The sequence below is a fragment of the Mya arenaria genome, chromosome 11 (genome assembly GCF_026914265.1).
Source record: "Mya arenaria isolate MELC-2E11 chromosome 11, ASM2691426v1".
NCBI lineage: Eukaryota > Metazoa > Mollusca > Bivalvia > Myida > Myidae > Mya > Mya arenaria.
In genome coordinates this window covers 9,874,430-9,892,022 of record NC_069132.1, presented here as the reverse complement: position 1 = coordinate 9,892,022, position 17,593 = coordinate 9,874,430, and the positions used below count along the sequence as shown (strand labels likewise).

The window sequence follows — 17,593 nt, the reverse complement described above, 5'->3', positions numbered from 1 at the left end:
ATTATAATCCTTAAATCGAAATAATAATGGAAAACGACTCTTGAATATGAACACTATATTACATCACATTCAGTTAAAAAAGATATGATAATGAAGCGCGTTAGCCATTTAATTTACAACCAAAAAATAAGTCGAAATGCTGCTTGCTTTCTATTAACCTGTGTGTTTAATTCATACACATGCATGGTCTTAAATTTGTTTTAGTTTCAGCTCCATATTTTTATTTTACCCGATTTATCAATGCAATTATATTCAGTTTAATGATATTGGTGAAAACATAGATATTTAAAAGGGTATAAAAGACTGGCCGTACCGGACCAAATCCGGACCAACGGAAATATCCGAACTGTTACGGAATTCGTTCAGAATTTTCCTAATTTTGTGTTGGTATAAAAGACTGGACGGACCGGACAAAATTAAAATACGCATTGCTATGTTTTATAGATATTTTATTTCTATTATTTTGTGAGAAGGTGTGTACGTGAGTACTCAGGTAGATTAGTCGAAGAAGCATTCTCATAAAAAAGGCTTCTTTCATATATTTACAAATATTAATACGTTCTTTCTTATTGATCAGACGACGTCAATAATTTATGAAACTTAAAAACAGGTGGATACACATCTAGACATAACGTTTGATGTATGTTTTTATAGTTGAAAATAACATCGACAAATACATACAAAGTGTTATCCCATATTCATCCTTTTTATCTTATCATGTTACTGTTTATTTTGACATTTCTTTAACCAACAGACTGCAGATAATTGTTTGACAGCTAAGATGTCACGCATGTTGAACAGGAACATTTTTTTTTCAATGGGACTACCGAGTGTTAAATCCAGTCAATTATAAAGGTTATGTGATACATATAATATTATAATCGGTAAATAAGTAACATACTTTCCATTTCATCAATAATATAAACTCGGAAAAGATTTTAAAAAATAAGGGAAAAAATAGTTCTACAATCTTTCACAAATCTCTAAAATTAAATTATGTAAACTTGTCATATTTCCAATTTTCAGTGATTGTAGATAGTCATACACAGGATAAATCTCCATAAACAAACAAGTAGGTGATAAAATGCAAAATGAGCATGTGGGAAAGAAAATTAGAGTTATTAAATTAAATGAGTATACATTAATTGTAGTAATCATTACTACTGTGTGCGGCACAGGGGCTTCTCTGGAGCAATTACCCTAATATATTAAAACATATTGTATATTGTATATTACAATAACTTTAGGTTTAGCTTTTATTTTCGGAGAGAACCCCCTGTGTAGTAATACATACATAATCATTGAACATAAAATGCGCCCAAAGGGCAACGTTTTGAACTGGACATAATTACATGTTATATGTAGGGGTGGTTGTTGTCGCTTCAATTAATCCCAGCCTCAATTTTCTATTATTCTGATGACTCCACAGAATTTTATAGATGGAACTGTATAAATGCAAAGGCAAATTAAAATTATGCAAAAATAATTACAAATGTATTCGTAACACTTAAATACTATATATGTTTAAAATTATATGATAGTGAAGTATTTATTATGGTAATTGGGCTAAATTCGAAGATTGAAATTTGAGTCCCGCGTTCCGGCAGATATAACCCCCGGTCCACTTCCGTTAAAAACAAATCCAATATAATTGTTTTGATTTTGTTACATGTAAAAGGTATTACTTAACGTATTTATATTTGATAAATGCTATACTAACTAATTTTGTTTTAGTGTATGTTTATGATAAATGGTACAAATATTGCCGTGTAAGTGGACCTTCGACTCTGACAAAATTTCGTACTCACTATAGATCGTACCCAATGAGTACGAAATGTTTTACCAGTCTAACCCCAGTAACTGTGAATTAAAGATCTATGAGAAGTTATTAGACCTGGGTGATATCAACTAATCCGAAAATTCAATGTGTCATTTGTTTTATGAAATTACTGTTTTTAATTTTATTTGCTGAATAATTCTTGGTTTCTGCATTATACGGGACACAGGCGGCAGTTGCGTTGACATGAACCACCCCGTGGCGACAGGCCCCTCCTTAAAAAAAATCGGGCAATATTTTTTTCACGACCAAAGTTAATTTAAACATCATCATCTATCACAAAACCCTAAATATCAACCAAATATTCCAAGAACAAAAAAAATCCCTAAAAATACTTCTATTCTAATTAAAGGTTGACATGTTTAGACACTCGTACCGAACATGGTGTTTATGTAAAGATCGTATCAAACTTATTTTTTAACCAATTGTCTCCAAACATCTTGCATTCTTCTCAGAATATAATAAATTTTCAGAAAATGTACAACTTCAATACACTTCCATCAAGTAATTGAATATTTTAAGCCCAAACTCCAAAAACCACTAGGTAGGCAAATTCATAATCACCATCAGAATCTGTCATACATGCCATATCCCCCGGTGGGGGGAAAAATCCACCGGAATTTCGATCCATTCCCTGGTCTCCCGGCGGGAGATAAAAATCTCCCTGAATTTAAAAAAAAAAAAAAAAAAATTTTTTTTTTTTTTAGGAATTTTACATCAGACAATAATGACAAAGTAAGTGAAACCACAGTATGTGAGTGAAACTGAATGGTAAAGAAACAACTCCACAAGGATGAAATGCCAAAAGGAAACTTTTACAACAAGTGATCAATTAATTTGTAGTAATTATCAAAGGCAAAGAAATATTACTATTTTGGACGGAAGAAATTAAAATTATTTATTTGATTCTCTTATTGTCTGAAAGTCATCAAGCTGATAGAATTAAGCACAATTTTTTAAAAGACTTTGGAGGAAGGTAAATTTAATTTCATTGTCTCGAAAACATATTTTTCCAATGACATATTTTGTTCTGCAAGTGCATTACAGTATGACATGACAGTGTATCATAAGAATATGATAAATCATGACAAAAAATAATTCTTTATTATGAAAAAGTTAAGAGGTTTTCAAAGCAAACTATATGTGAATACATTTTTTCGTACTTGCGTCTGAAAATACTTTAAAATTTCGCCAACTTAGACCTGCTAAAAAAATCCCCCTGAATACAACCAAAATCCCCCTGAATTTTCAGCCTTTTGAACAAATCCCCCTGAATGGTCTCCAAAAAATATGGCATGTATGATCTGTGTTTTCAACAAAATTTCTCTTGTTTAAAACAAATGACAGGGCATGGCAATACAACAAAAAGTAACAACCTACTCGCAAGCAAAATATATTCCAAAATTGCTACCAGGTCAGTATAACGTCAATTTGGTTTCGACCTCATCTGTCCTGAATTTGGATACTCATATTCGAATATGGATATTAGAATACCTATATAGTTGCGAATAGGGAATTATTTATAACAGGGAGTTGGATGTTCCCATTTTTTTTATATATTGCTTCAGGTTGCATGCTCTTTTAAAAAAATTTGAACGATTATTTTAAGGAGGGGGGTGTGGCCATAGGGTGGGTCATGTCAATGCAACTACCGCCTGTGATGGGAAGGTACAGTTTTGGCTTTTTTGCAGAATTATTCAGAACACAGATTGGCGGACCAAACTCTGTATAGGGTGTGATACCCTTGCTCTTAATAAACCTCTTGTTTCTTTTTAATGAGTCCAGTGTAAAACGACAATAAGAGTAAAAACATCTCTCCTGGGTTTTAACCTTTATCGAGGACTCCAAATTTCTGGTACCAATTATTTAGTATCTTCTGGGATAAAGCAATCAGGGATCGAACCTGGGATATTTCTCTCCTGAAGCCGATGCTCTACCTCTGAGTATTGGAGCAATCACATTACATATTGCATTCTCAATGTTTACTATTACTACAATAGCCTAGTTACATGTAACTATTGTCTAGTTGTTTTTTTTTCAGGCAACCTGTTTTACAGTTTGTGAAGCTGTAAGGTGGTGGTGTCATGGATACGTCTGAGGATCCCCTGTTGCCTCAGGCTCATGGTCCAATACCAAAGGATCGGTGTGTACAAATTATGTGTCATGAATATTCATATCTGAATGTATGTAAGTTAGATAAGTGCCATTTGTTAATTTATATTATTTAAAGTTACTTTATAGAATATTTGTCTGAAAGCTTGCTCATTGAGTTTTTTGTTGTTATCAGAATTATTTGGACTTTTAATTATTAAAGAATCCTATATGTATCCGTATTGGTTAGTATAAGCACAGTGTGGTTTCACATGGTTTATTTTCAGGTTTTACGTGGTGTATTTTCAGATTTCATGGGTATATTTTCAGGTCTCACGTGGTATATTTTCATTTAGGGCAAGTTGGGAGTTTAATAAAAAAACTTCTATACCCTTCATTCAATGCACTTAATACTTCGCAGAATTATTGACGACCATCTTACAACAAGGAACATAACTCCATATTATCTTTTATACAAATTATGGCCCTTGAATGATTTTTTAATTATTTTTTTTCTTTTGAAAGGCACATTTTTGTTTTCTTAACCACAGTTTCATAAAGAGAAACAAGTTATTTGAATGACTTGCGTCATTGTTCAGGTGGGCTGGTGGGAGGGCAGCGTCAAAGTCACCTTATGTATCAAATAATTTTAGCTAGGTTTGACATAAAGAGACCAAATTTGGTATATACGATGAGTTAATGGAGACCTTTTATGGGAATGCTTCGAGGCCCCTAGGATCAAGGTCAAGGTTACTACTAATAGAAAAAGGGTTGGTATTGAATAACTTAAGTAAGGGTCTACATATTGTGACCAAACTTGGTATATAGGAAAAGTTTATAGAGACCTTTCCTGAGATTGTGTTTTGGGCCCCGATAGTTATGGTCTAGGTCAAGGTCACTGTTGCTAAAAATAGAAATATGGTTAGTACTTACTGAATAACTCAAGTAAGGGTTGACATAGTGTGACCAAACTTGGTATATAGGACAAGTTTATGCAGAGCTTCATGGATTGCCTTTTGGCCCCAAAGGTCAAGGTCACTGTTACTAAAATAAGATGACTGTTTCAGTTATGGTTGACATACTGTGACCAAACTTGATATGTAGGATTGTGTTTGGGGCCCTTAGGATCAAGGTCACTGTTACAAAAAATAGAAGAAAGCAAATGAAACTGAATCTCTTCTGCCAATCATTTAAAACTTGGTTCGGTCACATCGAGATTCTTGTTCACTTTTTAATTTGATTGTTTTATTGCTTTTGACAGGCACATATTACATCGTTATTGTATTCACTTCTAAGTCAAAGCGGCGTAGTCGAGCTGTCTTACGACAGCTCTTGTTTATGGTGTAATTTAAGGTTTCACATGGTATATTTTAAGGTTTCACGTGGTATATTCTCAGGTTTCTTATGGTATGTTTTCAGGTTTCACATGGTATATTTTCAGGTTTCACATGGTATATTTTCAGGTTTCACATGGTGTATTTCATATTTTACCTTCTGGGTCTGGGTTCTTTGATACCATGGAACTTCTTCATAACAGCCAGTGAGGTATAGTTTTAACAGAATAATGTGCTCACAATTAAATTAGGTTTTCATGAAAAGTCATATCCTAAGTTAGTAAGTATTTAATTATGTATTATTATAACAAAAGATTCAAACAACACTTTGATATTGTTCATAGTAAGATGAACATTCTTTTATAAATTAAAATGAGCATAAATTACTGATGATTTAAATCATGTGTCTGTTGCAGTATTTCAAGTTCAAGTTTCGCAATACAACCCTTCCTGATGATGAATACCTGGACCCTGAACATGAGACTGATCTGCAGGCGATGTTTGAGAGTTATCTCACCCTGGCCAGTACCGCACCTAACCTCCTGTTTAACCTCATCACTACTCTCCTTATTTCACGGTACCACAAAACACACACCACACTTTTCTATATCTTATATTTGTTATCTTTGAATGGGTACAAACTGATTCAATTGCAATGTCTATTACCGTATTTTCTCGACTATAAGACGGGGAAATTGGGTCCCGATTTTTACCCCCAAAGTAGGGGACCCGTCTTATAAGCGAGTCGATAAAATATTAAAAAAAGATTCAAGTCAAAATCAGTTAAATTTTACATAGGGTATTCGTCTATCCAGTCTATCGTCTGCTGATATAAGTATGGGGCAATTAAGTAAACAACAACACGAAATCTCTTCACCGCGCGTGCTCTGACGTCACACAGTGTACCGTTATATCTGCATTTTTTTCTCATGGCGCGTGTCAGTATAATTAGTATGACAGATATATCAAATCAATAAATTGGAATGTTAATATGATGTAGGTACCTAACTGTCAATTTGATTAAGCAAACAAATGACAATGCGAATATGAATCCTTTATGTTCGTCGCCAATCAAGGGACAATATTGCCTAAAGCATTATTGCTAAACAAACACCTATTCATGCCTCGGCTTTTCGCAGTTATGTTATTGAAGCCATTTATTTTGCCGAAGAACTTCATTGGTGTCTTCAATAAAAAAAAATAAACTAAAACAAACATATGTTGTTATTAATTAATTATTACAATTTCGATAAGTAACGACCTGTCCTGCAAACTTATGTACTCATTTTTAACCTACCTCCAAATAGAGAGCTCACAGTTGCCCGCCATTTTCTTTGAGTAAAACAAAAACAGTTACCACGAAAGTCGATAATTGTCCGTTGAGCTTGAACATTTTTACACATTAGGAGAAATTTTAGCATTTTAGATTTGCTTAAAAATTGACCCCGTCTTATAAGCGAGTCGAAACAAAAAGCACCAGATTTCATAGGCAAAGTTAGGGGGCCGTCTTATAAGCGAATCGCCTTATAGTCGAGAAAATACGGTATATATATTTATAATTTTTCATTTTTACTCTTGTATTAAAACTCTCATCATTTGGTATACCTAATAATCAATATTTTTAACCCAGTTAAGTTAGGGAAAGGGCTTTGTAAAGTTGCCAACATGCTTCTGAAAGTGATATTTGAATATTATTGGCTTCTGAAAGTGATATTTGAATTTTATTGATGCATACATATATTTACACCTCAACTTCCATTCCTTAAATGAACTGCCTTTCGGCAATTGCGTTCCATCAATCGATAAACGCAACACCTTCGGATATGTTGGGATCGTAATTCATTGCATAACAAAATACATGAAAGCTATTGATCTTGTTATTGGTTGTATTGTGTCTGCAGGTCCCGTAAAATATAGATCAACATTTTTAAAAGTGTTACCGGTAGTTTATTATATTTTAAATATAATGGTACCAGAAGTGTTTCAATTTGACGTTTTAAAGTGATTTCAAGTGGTTGATCTTTTCCCGCGTTATTGTGACGTCATTTGAAAAAAATGTTTCCAGTTATAGTCGGGTCGTTTTATTTACAGAATGGGTAAGAACGGATTACTTAAAGGTTTTCTTATATGAAATGAAGAATTTTTTTAACAATTCTAGAATGAAATAATGAACTATTGGTGTAAATATAAGGAATGAATTGCGGGGTTGATGTCATTATCGGGGATATGAACGCAATTGGGTTGGTCAAAGTACGCGTGGAGTCCTTCGGACTCCACACACATTGACCAACCCAATTGCGTTCATACGCCGATAATGACATCAACCCCGCAATTCATTCCTTAAGTATCATTTGCTGATTGTTTTCGAGAAGCCTTCTGGCACAACATGAATAAAAAACAGGCTTAAATTGAGTACTTTTCATTTGAGTGTGTTCTTTTGAAGAGAAGAAGTTCTTGTCATAACCTTGTTGTCTGCAACTGTATCATGTTAAAGTTTAGCCTTTGCCATAACCCAAAGACGATGTGCACTTGTAAAGCACATGTATAGCAAGCCAAAAGCTCCTTTGATATAACCCCCCCAAAAGTTATTCAATTGAAACCTTTGGACACTTGTTGCCTTAGACGATTTGCACATGTATAGTAAGCCGAAAACTCTGGCTTCAATTATTATTAAGTAGGGATGCAAACGAATGGCAAAATTGATATTCGAATATTCAGTAATTCTTTTGATCGAATATTCGATTACCAAAATACATCTCGTAGAAGTGGTAGGAAACTTTTATTATTATTATTATTCGCTTAAGTAGCCAGGGCATTTTTAATCATACTATGTTAAGTATATTTGCCAGTACACGCAGCAGACCCTGATTTCTGATACTCTGAAATTTCCCATTTTCAGAAAGAAAAAAACAACAACTAAATATATACTAAAACGCTGTACTATGCAATTACATTTCAAAACACAAGCATTGTATCAAAACATTGGAAACCGTTTAAAGCATATATACATGTAGCTACATTATTGTAGCACATGTCATTTACATCAATACGGCAATTTGAGCAATGTGCACAGCTGAATATGCAGGCAAGACAACACATTGGTGTTAAGGCTGATTCCTAAATCCTTGATTGGCAAAGGCATTTAAATTTACCGAAAAGTATTTTTTATGTGTGTCTAATAGCCAGTTATTGTAAAATTATGGGAACTTTTTATGGTACCCGACGATATGTCCCTAAATGTCTGATTGGCGTGTTTATTGTCATCACATTCACACCTCTGGCATCATGGGCCAATCGTTGTAAAAACAAGACATACAGACTTTATACACAGCAACAGAGTTGTAGGCAAACTGTTTTTATGCCCCCGAAGGTGGGCATAATAAAATCGCACCGTCCGTCCGTCCGTCGGGCTGGCTCTATAGCTTTCCCTTGTATGGACAGATTTTAAAATAACTTGCCACATGTGTTCCACATACCAAGACGACGTGTCGCCTGCAAGACCCGTGTCACTACCTCAAAGGTCAAGGTCACACTTAGTGTTTATTCACAATGGAGTGCTGCATATAAGGACATAGAGTATAGGTTGTCGTATCCGGGCTGTAACTTTCTCTTGTATGGACAGATTTTAAAATAACTTGCCACATGTGTTCCACATACCAAGACGACGTGTCTCGTGCAAGACCCGTGTCCCTACCTCAAAGGTCAAGGTCACACTTAGTGTTTATTTACAATGGAGTGCTGCATATAAGGACATAGAGAATAGGTTGTCGTGTCCGGGCTTTACCTTTCCCTTTGATTGACAGATTTTAAAATAACTTGCCACATGTGTTCCACATACCAAGACGACGTGTCGCGGGCAAGACCCGTGTCCCTGCCTCAAAGGTCAAGGTCACACATAGTGTTTATTCACAATGGGAGTGCTGCATATAAGGACATAGAGTATAGGTTGTCGTGTCCGGGCTGTAACTTTCCCTTGTATGGACAGATTTTAAAATAACTTGCCATATGTGTTCCACATACCAAGACGACGTGTCGCATGCAAGACCCGTGTCCCTACCTCAAAGATCAAGGTCACACTTAGTGTTTATTCACAATGGAGTACTGCATATAAGGACATAGAGTTTAGGTTGTCATGTCAGGGCTGTTACTTTCCCTTGTATGGATAGATTTTAAAATCACTTGCTACATGTGTTCCACATAATTATGAAGACGACATGTCATGTGCAAGACCCATGTCCCTACCTCTAAGGTGAAAGATACACTAAGTGTTTATTCACAAGGGAATTCTGAATATAAGGACATAACATTGTAGGTTGTCAAGTATGGGTGGTATTTTTTATGTTCAGAGGCAATTTAAAATAACTTGCCATATGTATTTGACACGTAAAGGCAAGATCAACTTTTCATGTACTGACCTTGTTCGTAGGTCAATGTCACATTCGGGGGCATTCGTCACATACTGTGACAGCTCTTGTTTTATTCTATTTATTCAACAATTTGTTTTCGAATATTCGAATACCGATTTTGACATTCGAATACCAAACATTTGATCGAATATTCGAATATTCATTTGCATCCCTATTATTAAGTTATGCCTCTTGTTTGGCTGAAAAACACGACAGAAGAGCACTGTTGTTTGTTCCACGGTTGTCTAGTTTACTTTTATGCCCCCCTTCAAAGAAGAGGGGTATATTGCTTTGCACATGTCGGTTGGTAGGTCGGTCAGTCGGTCCGTCGGTAGACCAAAGCTTGTCCGAGTGATAACAACAATTCCTGGATGTATGGTCATCAAACTTGACATGAAGGTTGGGCCTGACCAGTAGATGACCCCTATTGATTTTAGGGCTCATCGGGTCAAAAGTTAAGGTCACAGTGACCTTTAATGGTAAAATAATTTTAAAGCTTGTCCGAGTGATAACTCAACAATGCCTGCACCCATGGCCCTCAAACCTGACTTGGAGTTGTGTCTGACCTGTAGATGACCCTTATGATTATAGGGGTCAAAGGTCAAGGTCACAGTGACCTTGAACGAAAAAAGTTTGTCTGTGTGATAACTTGTTAATGCCTGCACCCATGGCCCTCAAACTTGATATTTAGATTTTTGGTGACCAGCTGATGACTCCTATGGGCTTTGAGGTCATAGAGTCAAAGGTCATGGTCATAACACACTCTATCCTCACACTTTGAATGGTCATAATCTTAAAACTGCCTCAACGGCATCCAATGTCAAGTGACAAATCACCTGTCATTTCAGTCCATGCATGTTTCATTCAATTGTCCTTATAATCCTGACAACATGGCGCTCAGGGGGGGCATAATGTTTGACAAACATCTCTTGTTATTCAAGTGATTCATGTGTTATTCTGTCATTCTAAAGTTTTTTCTTTATAATAGGATATCATTATTTGTGTTTATTTAGGATAGGATTGAAAGTGCGGATGTCAACAGCTCTGTTCCTGATCACCTCCATGTTTGTGTTGACTGCCTCCCTTGTGAAAATGAATACAGATTCCTGTAAGTTTTGAAACTCTGCTCTTTAATTGTTCTCATTGAATCTCTTCTGTTTAACTAGCACCTTTAAATCTTAAACCTTTTAAATCTAAACTGTAGCTTATACTGTTATGTTCATATATCATATAACAGTATACCCTTCAGGCCCATTTTGGGTGTTGATGCGGACATCCCTTCCAAGGCTGAACTAGTTAGCGCTTTGGCACGACAAGTCTTATCCCAATATGCAATGTGTCAAAATTTCTGTTAATTCCTGTAACAGCCTGGGTTCAGGTATTAGGCATGTGATGGTGTAATTGATTTGTTTATTGATGTCTTCAAGTGATTTTATTAGCACTACGTTGTCAAAAGGTATATTCCAAGGGAAAGTAACCACTGCTTATATATAAGTTTAACATGACTATATTTCAGGGCAAGACAGTTTCTTCTGGATTACAATGATCACTGCCGTTTTCATAAACAGTAAGTGTTTTGAGTACAAACAGGCACATGTAACTCTATTATCAGTACATTGATTTAAGTATTGAATGTTATAGAACTGTGTTCTATTTGTGAATGAACACATGTGATCTGGATGAACTAAACCAGTATTGTCTATGGAAGAGTTTAGGATTATTAACTGACCTGCAAGGGGTCATATTGTGTTGATAAAAGTCAGGTTAGCTGTGTCCCTGATCATCGTGTGTCTGTTCCCCTACCACTACATGCAGACCACAATGTCTATTTGTGTACAGTCATGTTTATTATACTCAACGGCATTTTCAGTTGGCAGTTCAATCCTGGGAGCATCCCTGTTTGGCGTGGCGAGTCTCTTCCCCTCCCACTACATGCAGGCCACAATGTCTGGCCAGGCCATGGGAGGAATCTTCGCAGCTGTTGCTAATCTAGTCACGCTCGCCCTAGGATCAGACGTGGTCGACAGCGGGCTCGGATTCTTCCTGTTTGCCACCTTTATGTCAATATGTACACTCATAGGATATGCTTCATTATACTGTATAGTAAGTATGTGTTCATTTAAGAATATTACAGACATAGTAATAATAGTCTAGCTCAAATCATTATGCTGTTAAGTGGATGTATATTATTATTTTTTTTATTAATAGAATGAGCTAAAGAGAAAATTTCACATCTGAAAGGCAGAGACAAGAGTTCAATAAAAGTTGGCATGTTAAATGTTGAAATCAATGGTTCTTATGAAGGATACCAAATTTAATTTGAAAAACAAGCATAAAACATAGTAGTATGAGACTATAGTAGATCACAGTAAATCTTTTAGCATTTGCCAATCATTCAATTTTTTGCGCTTTCTGCTATTAAAAACACAGTTACAATCTTGTTATCAGTAATTAATTTTTTCAATAAATGCATTAAATGTCAAATAGTTCAAGGTTTACCAGTCAAAATTGATGTTTGTTTTACATGTGAATGCATTGGTTTTGAATAAGAGTGTCACTTTAAATATATTTGTAATGGACAAGCTATTCTTACTTAGAACAGAGGACTGGTGGTCATCAGCTGTACATGTAAGCTCTGAATCCCCTTATGAAACATTATCCCTGAACACATAGCTGAAATGGACCAATCCTATTATTCCAAAACACAAACTTATATTATTCATACAAGTGCAACTGTATCTGACCCAACCTGACCCAAGGCAATAATGTTTAATTTATTTTGCAAAAATATTCAATTTTCAGGTAATTTACGTAAATTGATTTTGGAAATACTTTTAACGGCCTTGCTTTGCGATTGAAAATTCAAATATTTTTTTATATACAGTTATTTATACATTGCAAGATATATAAATATACATGCCTGTTTTTCATTTTAGAACTATTCAAGATACCATATATTAGAAATAGGTAAGTGTGCTATATATATATGTCTTGTTTAGACCTTAGTCTGCTGCATGTTCTTATCAGAGTGTACCGGTAATAAAGATTCATTCCAAAGTCTTATTAGTTTGGTGTCATTATGCATGTTTTTTTAGTTAGTAATGATTATCTTTGTTTGAAAGATGTTTTAAGTTTAATCGTTTTGTAAAAATAGAAATAGCGCAAAATAGTGTTAAACATGCTCACTGTAGCAGAGTGTTTATATTTGGAGCGTACACTGCCGTCCAAAAGACCCCTTGCACTTTTATTTTTAATTCTAAATTTAAGTACTGGTTAAGTGTATTTCTTCCATTCTGCTACAGGAATCCATTGATGGCCGTTGTTGATTCTTTTATAACCTCTCTAGGCACTAAAGTCAACAAAACTGTAAAATATTTTTACTGATACATGTAACAAGTAACCAACTTTTGGTTCCAATATAAAAAAATTGAATGTGTTAATATTCATTGAGTGTGAAGGGATGTTTGTAGGGCAGTGTATGTTACAGGAAACACTTTAATTGTGCCCGTTCAAGTAGGAGAGGACACAGTAGAGACAAGACCAACCAGAAGTAACGGCTCTGGCAACACCAAACTTATAATCAAAAGGGTAGGTTGGAAATTAGACATATTTAGGATTAAATTGTTAAAGTACTTTTTCGTTGTTAAAAGAATATGACTTTCCTTGTGTGTAATGTATCTGCTGTTGTTTTGTTGACAAGTGGCAATGATAGATTTATCATGCAATTTTAAACAGCTCTTTGTAATACTTCGAAAAAAATGTTATAAAAATAAATCGAGATCATTGCAGACAATATGACCTACATAATATGACAGTCATCTGAGCAAAGCAAAATTTTACAGCGATTAATTCTGATTTTACTGTTATATTTCAGATCTGGAAGGAGGGACTGAGCGTGTGTTTGATATTCCTGGTTACTGTATCCTGTTTCCCAGCAGTGGCCTCCTCTGTAGTCTCTGTTAACAACACTGACTGGACAGGTGACCAACTACAGTATAACAGTTCATAGCTCTTCAATTTCATAAGATCAAGATTTCTAATCGTGCTACTCAGTCTTTTGAATTTAGGATGGACATGTCAAGAGCAGTGAAGTCTTTGATATATCTAGTATTCTGAAATACAGTGTCAAGTAAAGATAAGTAAAAATATTGCTTAAGCAAAAATGTATGTGCTTGTAATGGTAGAAGATAGCTAATTCAATATTCTTCCATCATAAGGCTTATGTAAATTTGATAAACTTTACATGTTATATGATTGTAGAGAAGTACTTTTCTGGTCTGGTATGTTTCCTGCTGTTTAACGCTGGGGACTGGGCAGGGAGATCTGTGGCTGGCACCTTCTAAAGGGTTAGTTGTACAATTTTTTTCTGAAGTATAAAAAGCTAGTCCATTTAGGATACTCCTGTAAGATGTTGCGATAGACTGATTCAAAAGTGTTGGTGTAACCGTGTTCCTTAGAAAAGCTGCTGATGCAGTTAATATTCATCTCTAAAAATGTAACAGTTTATGAAGTTAACTCTTGGTAGTTACCCCCCCCCCCCCCCCCATACAGTGCTGATATATTTCAGGCAATCTCTCATAGTTTATTAAAAATTCATGTAAATTAATAACAAGTTTGCATATTTCAGCCTGGTATTGGGAAGTCTAACCTCCTGTTGGTGTTGTCAGTAATGCGAGTGGTGTTTATACCACTCATCATGTTCTGTAATGCCCAGCCTCGGCATGACCCTGTCATCTTCAACAGTGACGCCTTCCCAGTCATCTTCATCATGCTGCTAGGACTCACAAATGGCTACCTGGGAACTCTGGCCATGATGTATGGACCTAGGTAAGTTTCAAAGTTCAAAATTTTTCCTTTAGTGTACTGATGCCTATGGTAACCTATTACTGTATTCTGTTGTACATGTAATATATTGAATATCTTTCAATGAAAGTAATATTTATCTACATTAATTCAAGATAAAACTCAATAGGATGGCTAAGGTAGCATGAATAACCTCCTTTTCTTAGCAACACTGTCATGCTCACAAAATTAGTATACAAATGTACATGCATGTTGATGCAGTTGAATGCCTGTCACAATGTTATGTATACTGGTAAATAAATGTACTTTGATCCTTCTCAGTATGGTGATGGCAGAGCATGCAGAGATGACAGGGGCTATCATGGCGACGTGTCTTACATCTGGACTTGTGTCTGGTTCACTGATGGCCATCCTTCTCATGAAGTCGCTATGAGCCACACTATTTTGTGAATTAAATCCTAATCACAGTTGTGCAAAGTTATATAATGAGTAGTCTGTGATGTATTGGCTGCCAGGGTTGTATGTTAAATCAAATTTGTAGAGTGTAAATCTCATAATTTTGTTGTTAACAGATAATTGAGAATCAGTAAGGTCCAAACTTGCAACAACAATTTTCTAAGATGATCTATGTTTAGCAAGATATAATGTAGGCATTATTCCATGTGGCGGACATACTTGCCTACTTGAGGCCTACATGCAGTTACTTACCTAATATAAGAATCATTGGGTCTCATCCTCTTGTGACTTCAAATTAGATACATCATTACTTGAATGGAATATATACCAGGAAGATAAACTATATCTCCACATTTAAACATATTTCTTTCACAAACTGTGATAGTTATTTACTTGCACACTCTACAACTTTGGGCAAGTTGATCTGAAATTGCAACTGTCTGTCAGTTCGACTCTAGTCTTGCATTTTTGAAATAGCGGATTTTAATCTCTTCATTTTGTTTATACATGTCATATTTTTATCATCAGAAGATCTGTAGAATGTATCTGAATATCCATGTTTTTCTGCATTTTCCTGCTTTGTTAAACTTCTGAGCCTATCAATATTTTGTCATGTGTAAACCTTTTTCCTCAATTTCGTAAAGAATACTGTCCTCTTTGTGATAATACTCTCCTTATGTCTTCAGTGCATTATCATATTGATGTCCATGTAGGTCAGAGGTGGTATTCAATATTGGTTTTAATTGGATCTAAGAACATTGTAGCTAACTGAATTGTAAGGCATAAATAACAGAACTATACAGCTGATGAAGTCAATGATATATGGCTACAAAATTCACTTAAGTCGCATATTGAATACCACCCCTGGTGCCATTTTATGTCATTGCCAGTAAGTAACTGTTTTGTACCTGGGTATAATTTTGTGTAAACATGATGTAAGCTCATACAAGCACAGTTAAGGAACATTGTGTGAAACACAGCATGGTGCAATATATATATTATGAAATAATTTTAAACCAATGTATATACAAATAGTGTAGTGCATGTTTTAAGTCCCACCTTGTGTAGTTGACATTTTTTCCCCATGAAAAGGACTGAACTGGATTATAATCTACTTTGAAATATATCTGTTGATTGCTTTATATGAAATAAATATATTTATGAAAATAAAATATTAATTATCATATATATGATCCCTTTTTGCAATAAGGGATTATTTCGTCAATAATTTATACCACGTTGTTTGGATTCAGAGACTGATGAGATCAGAGTTTAATGGTTGAGCTCATGGTTGTTTAAAATAACTTGGCACAAATGTTCACCATGAGAAGAGAGATCAAGGTTACATCCTAGGGTCAGACTCCCCTGTATTTGGTTTGTCAGGGCTGTAACTTGGCCATGCATTTGGGGGGTTTCAAATGATGTGGCACAAAACTCCCCCTTGGAAATACGGTTTGTCATGTGCAATATCAAGGGATGAACGTCAAGGTCATACTCGAGGGTCAATGGTCAAAATCCTTTGTACTTTTGCCTTCACTGAGCTGTTACTGGGAAATGCATTGGGGAATCTTAAAATAACTTAGCACGAATGTTCACCATGAACCCCATGTTGGTAGGTCATAGGTCAAGGTCACAATTTAGGGTCATTGGTCAAAATCCCTCTTATTTTGGCTTGTGCAGGCTTAAAGTTTGCCATGCAGTTTGAGTGATTTAAAAAAAACTTGCACCAATGTTGAACAGAAGAATGCATGTCATGTGCAAAATCAATGTCTGCAGGTCAAACCTGAGTTATTGATTAAATTCCTTGTAGTTTTAGTTAAGTCCTGGCCATAACATAGCATGAATTAGGAGATAAAATAACTGGTGTGTAGCATGCAAGACCCATGCCTGTAGGCCAAAATACTTGGTTAGTTCTGGCTGTAAATTGGGTCATGTAATAGAGGATTTTAAAGTAAATTGGAACACGCGCTCAAAAAAAGGGCATGTCAAAAGCCAAGACCCATATAGGTGAAAGATATATTGTCTGATACCACTGGGGCTAAGAGTGACAACACTACATCAAGGTGAAAAAAGCTTTCCTTACTGTTGTCAAGGAAATAACTAGATGCCCACAGACGACATGTCGAGCCTGTCAAAAACCTTTGATAGACCTATTTCAATCTTTGAACTCAAGTATGACCTTGACCTTTGAGGTACAGACCTTGATCTAGCGCACGACACTACACCATGTGATGGCGAACATTTATTGCAATTTGTTTGAAAATCCTATAATGCATGGTTAGTTGATTTAAATGAACATTCAGGTCAAGTTTTCAAGAAATCCTATAATGATTGGTTAATAGTTGGTCAGGACAAGGTAGTCCTATCAACAGATATAATTTCAACCTTCGACCTCTAAGCGTGCCCTTGCTGTATGAGGTCAAGTTCTGGTTCTTTTGCCAAACACGTCACATGGTGAACCTTTAGGGCAGTTTTTTCCTAAATCCTATAATCCATTGTCACGATACAGCCTTAACAAGGATCATTCCAATCCTTGACCTCTTAGGGCTCTTATGTGGGACACGCCACCATAGTGAACCTTCATGGCAAGTTTTATGAAAATCCTATATTGCATGGTCAAGGTACAGCCCAGACAAGTTCAGTCGGGACCAACAAACTAATGCACA

At 35.5% G+C, this 17,593-nt stretch overlaps 1 pseudogene; it reads left to right on the top strand.

Moving 5' to 3' along the window:
* The first annotated feature begins 1,602 nt into the window (after positions 1–1,602).
* LOC128209979 (equilibrative nucleoside transporter 3-like) lies at positions 1,603–16,094 on the top strand (annotated as a pseudogene).
* Positions 16,095–17,593: the final 1,499 nt, after the last annotated feature.